General features: G+C 42.4%; 1 protein-coding gene across 1 annotated transcript in view; it reads left to right on the top strand.

Moving 5' to 3' along the window:
* The first annotated feature begins 3,473 nt into the window (after positions 1-3,473).
* Positions 3,474-9,591, top strand: part of TRMT12 (tRNA methyltransferase 12 homolog) — a 47,326-nt gene continuing 41,208 nt past the window's right edge. The window contains 2 exon segments of the mRNA XM_082600812.1: positions 3,474-3,632; positions 7,774-7,852. The gene's annotated coding sequence lies outside the window, so the exon portion shown is untranslated.

Genomic DNA, 9,591 nt, shown 5'->3' with positions numbered 1-9,591 from the left:
TTAACAAACTCCAGTTAATACTGATGCACACAAAATGTGAGAACCACTGCTCTAACTTAAACACGGAAAGCAATTTTTAAAATTTTTAAATTTCAGGGCAGTGCCTCTAATGTAATAATGACAAGAATTTTCTCTGTGGAAAATGGAAGCTCTTTGAGTGTAGAGACTTTCTTGTCTTTGAAACCCCCTACACCTCCCAGTGTGTGTTGTAATCTTCTAGAGTTATTTAAATTCTTGGGATTTCTACCACCCCCCCCCATATCCCTTTCACCCCCAAGAGATTCTGACTCACTGGGCTTGGGCTGGAACTTGGGAAGAGAGATTTGAAAAAGCCCTTCAGTAGGAATTCCCAGCAGTCTCCAGGACACCAGTTTTGTGTTTGGGCTCCAGAAACAGATTGCTGAAAATTTGATAACTGGATCAACCACTTCCTAGCTATGTGTTAGTGTTAGATAGTTTCAGTAGTGGTCTCAATAATCATGCCTTATGGTATCCACTCCCTTGTGTAGACCTGTCCCACATGACTGTGGGCTCGGCCACGTGACTTGCTTTAGCCAATAAGTGGGACATCACAAGCCATGCTCTAACTGCTTGTTCCTTGGGGCTTGCTGTAATGTGTTTGCTGTATGCTTTATGAATATTCGGTTCTGCTATAGAAAATAAGAGAAACAAAAATGTAGACAATTTGCTTATGAGACATGTTACACGCAGAGTAAATGAATATGTGTTGAACATAGATAAAAAGGATGGAACAAATGAAAGTGCTACTTCAGATAGAAGGAGATAGACCAAGTAAACTTTAAATATTAGTAAGGCATGATCATACTACCTCTCGACTGACAACTGTGTCCTTCCTAAATTGGCCACCAACTAGTGATACCCATTATAGCCCCATTATGGCCTCATGTAGTCTCTGCACAAGAAAAGCAGATAAATCCCTAGCTGCTCAGGCAGCTAATGGCCAGCTACAGTTATGACCAGACACACTTGCTTCTGAATCACTCAGATGTATGTCGATTCCAGACCCCTTCATTCTGCCAAAACCCCTCGCTTACCCTCCACTCCGGTCCTTAAAACCATGCCATCTATGGTTTTAAGTGCTATGGTCCTTCCACCCTGCTTATACCCTATCCTAAGCTTGTTTATCTACTCCTTTTCTTTCTCCTTGCTTCTCATTCTGTTTTAAATTGGTTGATAAACTGTTGCTGCTTCTTCTTCTTTTTTTTTTTTTTTTTGTGGTACGCGGGCCTCTCACTGTTGTGGCCTCTCCCGTTGCGGAGTATAGGCTCCAGACACGCAGGCTCAGCGGCCGTGGCTCATGGGCCGAGCCGCTCTGCGGCATGTGGGATCTTCCTGGACCGGGGCATGAACCCATGTCCCCTGTGAAAACCACAAAATCTTACTAGGAAAATTAAAGAAGACTTAAATAAAAGGAGGAAAAGATCAATTCACGTTTGGAACAGTCAATAGCATTGATATAAGATGACGGTTCTCCCCAAATTAATCTATAAATTCAGTGCAATCCCAATCAAAATCCCAACTTGGTTTGTGTCTCTGTATATGTGTGTGTGAAATGGTCAAACTGATAGTAAAATTTATATTGCAATGCAAATGGAGGCAGTGTAGCATACCAGAAAGAGCATGGGTCCCCTGACTTTACATCCTAACTCTAATACCTACCAGCTGATTCGGTTTGGACAAGTTGTCTATGATGCAAAGTCTTGGTTTGGGGGTTTCTTGTTATTTCTTAAAATACCACCTCACAGAGTCATGAGCATAAGATGAGTTAATATATGTGAAACACATGGCACAATACCTAACATGTAGTAGGTGGTTTGAAAATGATAGGTAGTATTAGAAGGCATTAAGATTTAAAAATTAGTGTTAGCAGTATCAGTGTATCTGCAAGTATCGGAGGCTCATATAACTTCAGAGCTGAAAGAAAGAGAATCCAACTGGATCTCTGTTTTCTCAACGTTTCTTCACTCTCCAGCTCCCTGCAGTTTAGCTGTTTGGCTTCCAAAGGACAAGGCTGGAGATATAAATTTGAGAGCCATCAGCATCCAGGTATCATTGAAAAGCTGTAGACCTGGCCAGATTTCCAGTGGGTAACGTAAAGATGGAGATGAGAATGTGGGGCTGACCCTGGGGCCCTTCACCACTGAGACACTGGAGAGGCAGAGGAGCCAGCAAAGTAGGAGGGAAACCAGAGGACAATGAGGTCTATTGTCCTCCTCTCTGTTCCTAGCATTAGAAACACCCAGAATGATGTTCGCCTGATACTGGTCATCATTATTCTTGGGATATGGGATGCTTTTGTTAACTTTCTTCTTTGCCCTTGTCTCTGTTGCTTGAATTTTTGATGGTAAGTGTATATATTGATAATTTAAACAAATAGAAAGCTTTACTCTAAAGCGAGGAACTACAGAACACGTTTGGTATGAAAAACACCTGGAAAATCCTAAATGAATTCTGAACAATCTCTCTTTTGGATCCTTTGCATTCCTCTACAGCAGTCATTTCTTAGTGCCTCTCATCATCACCTCATTTTGGTACTTCATCTTTAACGATTTAATCTCTATGTTGAAAAGTGTCCAAGAAGCAGTATCTCATGGAAGCAGGATGGAAAATATAAGAGAGGGGCTATCAACTGGAGCTCAGAACTCATGTGTTAATTTCATACTCCAAGACGTTCATAGTTATCTGTCCATAAGTATACCTATAGGCAGCACGACTATCTCTGTCCACACAACATGAGAAGTGCATATGCACACATAATACCCATTCATATCAACACACACACACACACACACACACGCACACGCACACACCCCTGCCTGACTCGGGGCAAAAAAAAAATATTTTGTAACTTTTCCCCCTTCCAGATTGCCCATTGTGTTTGAGGCTGGGTAGGGATGTTGACCAAGGTAAATGTAAACAACAGGGCTATGAAATACCTTCTCTTCAGACTTTAAACTTGAATTCTTAATGAAGCTTCCAAGTGTTTAGATGCCCCAAGAACTATTTTTGAAAAATTACTCCAACTTTGAGCCCAGCAGCAAGATCAGCGGAAGGATTCTTGAATGTTCCTGTTTTTGAAGGAAAATAAGGCATCAACTCAGACTTTTCTGAACACCTTTTCAAATAGACTTATTAAATCATCTTCTAACACATACCTAAATTCAAATAATATTGACCCCTCCCCGCTCTGTACCAGCCACCAAGCTAGGACTGGAAGTATAAAAATAAAAAGATATTTTGTTTAAGGCCAAATTTTCTATTTTAGACCAAATATTTTCACTGCTGTCAGTTACTACTGTTCAATAGAATCGATTCTCAGGGTGTGAGAGGATTGCTCTTCCATGTCCTCTTGAAGTGGTGGGGGGGGTGGCCATGTGACTTGCTTTGGCCAATGAATGGAAACCTGACTGACACATTTTCACCTCCAGATGCAGGCACTTACTTGCCTGTGCTCAGCTGTGCAGCTCTGTCCTCTCCTAGCACGGTGAGATTCACAACATGTATTGAAATGGAAGTTCCATGAAATTGAAGAGGCGGGAAGTAGTGAGCCAATATAGGAGGACAGATGCCCTGGAGAGTTGCCCCAATCCACAGCAGATTTTGTGTGACAGGTAAACTCTTTTTGTGTTGAGTCACTGTGATTTAGGCAAAAGCTCCCATATCATGACTAGTACAGTTCCTACTTTGTTTCTCACATTGAATGATTCCCTTCACTCCTTCTATTTTCTTTATCTAAAAGGACGCCTGTTGTTTGTTCTTCCTTGGGATTAAGATATAGGAAAACAGGGTCCTTGTTTCCTTTGTCTTGTTTCTGAGCTTTATGTGGGTCTGGGGCCACAGATATAGATTTAGGAGTCAACAGCATTAAGGAAGTGGTTAAATCCATGCACTGGATAGAAAATGTGTAAATGAAAATGTAAGAGGACAAAGACCTGGGAAACAACAACAGTTAAGGGATAAGCAAGAACCAAGAGAAGAAGGTAAGATGATGTGGCAAAAGGAAAACAAAAAACAGGTGGCCACAGAAGCCAAAGGATGATAAAGTTTCTAGAATGGGTGGTCTACAGTTTCAAATACAGCAGCAAAATCAAGCAAATGAAGGACAAGATAGTACTCATCAGAAACGATGTGTTGACTGTAAGTGGGTGAAAAAAGCACAGTTAATGGGAGAATAGATGACATCAACACAGTAATACAAACGGGAAGCAGGTAGAGGAGTGGTAACTAACCTGACTGATCAGAGGGAGGTGGAAACTAAACTGGAATGGAACGACCTAGAAGCTTCATTTTAGTAACAGCCTCAAAAAAAGTATAGGAATTGGAGGCATCAGGTACCTCTGAAGGTAGAGATAGAGTTGAGCTGAAAACGGAAGATCCAGGTGAAAAATTTTAGTGGAGCAGTTATAAACCCAGATCCCGTGCAGCTGGGAGATTGCCACTCCCTCACCCCAGAAGAAATCTAGAAGTTTACTAGTGGAGAGACACTAGGCTTGGGGGCTCCAGGAGCACCTGAGGGCAAGGGAAGCACACCACAAACAAGGAGATTAAGTGAATGCCACAGACTGACTCATGGATCCCTCATCACTCTCCTGTTCTGCCTCAACAACGTTCTGTTAACCATAGTATTGGAGGATTCCTCTCTGAAAACCCAATAAAAGAGCACAGCCAGGCCACCCTGTAATTAACCAGGCCAGCAATTAACCAGTTCTGCCAGTCACAGTTTCTAGCTTTTTGTTGTCTCATTCTTAAAGACAAAATATGAGCTAAGAACCTAAATTCACTAGTCAGCTGAAGAAAGCCTTCGAGATGGAGAGACAGGACCAAAATAGTAAAAAAACAAACAAACAAAAAAGGAACTCAGGACATGGGGAGCAAAATAAAACTTTTGAAAATGTATAACATTAACATCTTTGCAAAATAAGAAATGATACTGCATCTTTGGAAAGATAAGAGTCTATAAAAGTAGGAACATTCAGAAAACAAAAGGGATTTCCCTGGCAGTCCAGTGGTTAAAACTCCAAGCTTCCAATGCAGGGGGCGCAGGTTTGAGCCCTGGTCAGGGAACTAAGATCCCACATGCCACATGGTGCAGCCAAAAAAATTTTTAAATTGAAAACAATTAAAAATAAAAACAGAAAACAAAAAATCTTACTTGAAAATTTAAAGTATGACAAAGTGATAAATGTAGCAAAAAGATTGGAAGATAACACCAAGAAAAAACTTTATCATATCTATATGATAGATAATATAACAAAATAGAAGACAAGTGACAAAATTATAGAATCAGGAGGTGCAAGAGAGTTAAAGAAGATAAAGTAGTTTTGAAAATGTAAGGGAGAAAATTGTCAAAGTAATATCTGAAGGAGGGACTTCCCTGGTAGCACAGTGGTTAAGAATCTGCCTGCCAATGCAGGGGACACAGGTTCAAGCCGTGGTCCGGGAAGATCCCACATGCTGCGGAGCAACTAAGACCGTGCACCACAACTACTGAGCCTGCGTTCTAGAGCCCGTGAGCCACAACTACTGAGCCTGCGTGCCACAGCTACTGAAGCCTGTGTGCCTAGAGCCCGCGAGCCACAACTACTGAGCCCATGAACAACAACTACTGAAGCCTGCCTGCCTAGAGCCCATGCTCCTCAACAAGAGAAGCCACCCCAATGAGAAGCCGAAGCATCACAACAGAGAGTAGCCCCCACTCACCGCAACTAGAGAAAGCCCGTGTGCAGCAATGAAGACCCAACACAGCCAAAAATTAATTAATTAATTAATTTTAAAAAAAACATCTGAAGGAAATTTCCCCTAAGTGAAGGTCATTTGTTCCCAGATTGAGAGTTCATTGAGGGCTCAGAACACTAGATAAAAAGAAGACCCACTCCAGAGCCTGTCATCATGACATTTCAGGTCACTAGGAACCAAGAACAGATTCTGAAAGTTCCCAGCATCAAAGTCAGTGGTTGTCAAGGGAAGTTCAATAAAAATAATCCCATTAGAATGGCTTCAGACTCTCAACAGCAATGCTGGAGACTAGAAGTCAACAGAGAAATAACTTCAAAATTCTGAGGGAAGTTATTTCCAATCTAGAATTCTATATCCAGCAGTCTAGTGTGAGGGTAGATTATAACCTTTTCAGACATGAACGTCTCAAAATATTTCTGTCCCATACATCGTATCAGGAAGAAACTGGAAGATGCATTCCATCAAATTGAAGGGATAAACCAAGAGATCTAGGAAATGGGAAGTCACAGGGCGGCAGGTCTAGAGAGCAGCTAGTCTGCGTGGGAGCAAAGCGATGGAAGGTTCTGGGACGTGGGCCTCTAACAAAGAGGTGGACTTAATGAATTTTTCTGATGTATTTGAAATATTAAAGGAGAGTTACGCTTATGGGAGGGAGTCTGGGAATGGACCAGTGATTGAAAACTAAGCAAACTGAGGCAATTATTAACTCTAGTAATAAATTATATTAGGGAGAAATTATAATAAATTTAAAAGTCACAGGTAAATAGTATTTACAGAATTATAATAATACAAAACACTTATCTAACCAAAAATGATGATATATCTAAACTAGGCAGATGGGCGCCAGGGGAAAGAAAGGTCTTAGTCAATTCAGGCTGCCATAACAAAATACATAGATTGCATGGCTTAAATAATAGGAATTTATTTCCCACAGTTCTGGAAGCTGCAAGTCCAAGATGAAGGTGTCAGCAAGGTAGATTTCATTCTGAGGCCTCTTCTCTTGGCTTGTACACAGCGACCATCTAGCTCTGTGCTCACATAACCTCTTCTTTTTTAAAAAAAATAAAATAAATTTATTTATTTATTTATTGGCTGTGTTGATTCTTCCTTGCTGCGTGTGGGCTTTTCTATAGTTGCAGCGAGCAGGGGCTACTCTTTGTTGCAGTGCGTGGGCTTCTCACCGCGGTGGCTTTTCTTGTTGCAGAGTGCGGACTCTAGGCGCACAGGCTTCAGTAGTTGCAGCACGTGGGCTCAGTAGTTGTGGCTCACGGGCTTTGTTGCTCCGTGGCATGTGGGATCTTCCCGGACCAGGGCTCGAACCCGTGTCCCCTGCATTGGCAGGCGGATTCTTAACCACTGCGCCACCAAGGAAGCCCCACATACTCTCTTCTTTTTGCAGGTGTGGGAGAGACAAAGCCCTCTGGTGTCTCTTCTTATAAGGGTGTTAATCCCATCATGAGGGCCCCACCCTCGTGATCTCATCTAATCCTACTTACCTCCCCCAAACCCCATCTCCAAATACTATCACATTGGAGTTGAGCCTAAGCATATGAATTTGTGGGAGACACAAACATAATAAGAAGTGTGTTTGCGTGTTTATCTGTATAGGTGCTGTAGGGCAAGGAGGTGGGAGTAGAAAAGCTAAATCCTTATCTTGCATAGTAAACATGCCAGTTAGCATCACCATAGGACACGGGTGGTAGTCCACTCTAAATAGGGTCAACTGAGGAGGGTTTATTTGCAAAGGTATGGGTGTAGGGGAGCCCCAAGAGATAGTGCAGTCACCCAGGGCTTAGAAGAAATTGCACTGTCACCAACCCTAGGCTCACAGGGATGAGTGGAGTGCATGGGGCCCACAGTCTAGAATGAGAGTCACGTAGAAAATGCCTCCCTGAGAGAAGCAGTGACCTCCTGTTGAGGACACAGCCAGCTAGATTAGATGGTCAAGGAGGGAAACAGGGGAATAAAGGTTCTGCTCTCACTGTCTTTTCTCTCTCTCTCTGATCTCCTCTCCAGGTTCTCCCAGCTGGGGAAAAACAAACTCGTCTGGAAGTCAAAGGGCCCATTCATCAACCCATTGATGTGGTCCATACAGGTGAGTTTCTCTGAATGGAGAGCAAGGAGAAGGGTACAGAGTAGATCCAAAGGACAAATGAGAGATAGCCAGCACAGTAAGAAAGCCAAAAAATGAAGAAATAATAGGCATAATCTTAATATGTGCCCAGAAGAGAGTTCTACAAGAATTGAAAATAGTTGCCTTTTTTTTTTTTTTTTTTTTCCATACCTTGGGGCAGACCAAAGATCGAACCTGCGCCCCCTGCATTGGAAGCATGGAGTCTTTTTTTTTTTTTTTTTTTTTTTTCCATTTTTGGCTACGTTGAGTCTTCCTTGCTGCGCACGGGCTCTCTCTAGTTGCGGTGAGCAGGGGCTACTCTTCATTGCGGTGCACAGGCTTCTCACTGCAGTAGTGGCTTCTCTTGTTGCGGAGCATGGGCTCTAGGCACGTGGGCTTCAGTAGTTGTGGCACGCAGGCTCAGTAGTTGTGGCTCGCAGGCTCTAGAGCGCAGGCTCAGTAGTTGTTGGTGCACGGGCTTAGTTGCTCCGCGGCATGTGGGATCTTCCCAAACCAGGGATCGAATCCGTGTCCCCTGCATTGGCAGGCAGATTCTTAACCACTGCACCACCAGGGAAGTCCCAGAAGCACAGGGTCTTAACCACTGGACTGCCAGGGAAGCCCAGTGGTTGCCTTTGTGAAATAAAAATTGAAAATAGGGAGATGCAGGGTTGGGAACTGCTTTTTTTAAAAATATGTATCAATAGAATATAAACTGTGTAGAACTCTTTGACTTTTATAACTAAATACAACTTTGACAAAAATAGTTTTAAGTGCTTTTTGGATTTGCAATGAAAAAATCATTGATAAACTTTTGCCATGCAATTTCAGTTAAGTGCTGGGACCTGAGGTCAGATTATAGTGGGTTAAGAAGAGAAGCTGAGATGAGTGGAGATGAATTCTAAATGGCAGTCAAATGTTGTTAATCAAATGTTTAGTTAATGTCTTTAACAGCTAGTCTGTTAGCTTAGCTAGGTCAAAGGTATGCTGCCTGTGATTTGTGTTTTAATGACCCTGCACACTGCTACTTTGGGCCCACGTGTAATCTACGTGTCTAGGATATTCATGTACAGTTTTAGGATTCAGAACATTTTTTTGTGCTTTTAATTATTAAAATGGTTTCTGGCTATTATTTCTTAACCTGTGCCCAAAATATCATCTTGCCTTTGACACCCATTCCTCCTACTGTATCTCCTTTGTATACCTTCCCAACTCAAACTCAAAATCTGAACCGTCTTTGACCTCCTCTTTCACTTCTAGCATGTCCTTGCCAAATGCTATACATTCTACCTATTAAATGTTTTTAGCTCCTCATTTTCACCCTAGCCGACCCTGACAGAGTTTAAGCCATCAGGATTTGTTTATGTCACTATGGGACTAACTCCCTCTCTAAGCCTCTAATCTCCACCTCCAATACATCCCCTTATTAACTAATGGACTTCCTGGTCTTATTAGAAATTGCTTTTCCAGCCACATCTCTCATTACTTCCCCTTTCTTGAGCCAAACACTCCTTTGGTGCTTGCCAAGAATTCCACTCTCCATGCCTATGTTCATGTTGTCACCTCTGCTTGCAGCACCTTCATGCTCATTTTCTCTACGTGTCCAGTCTTTCCCAGTCTTCAAGGCCCAGCTCTAATGCCTTCCCATGCCTGAGGTGCTCTTGGAGATGCTTTCCAGGAAGGCATGAGCTGCTTTTCTGAAGCCCCTCATCACTTTCTCT

Source organism: Mesoplodon mirus (genome assembly GCF_964341445.2).
Source record: "Mesoplodon mirus genome assembly, chromosome: 16".
In the NCBI taxonomy this organism is placed as follows: Eukaryota; Metazoa; Chordata; class Mammalia; order Artiodactyla; family Ziphiidae; genus Mesoplodon; species Mesoplodon mirus.
Note: the sequence above shows the minus strand (reverse complement) of the source record. Positions and strands in the feature narration are given on the sequence as shown.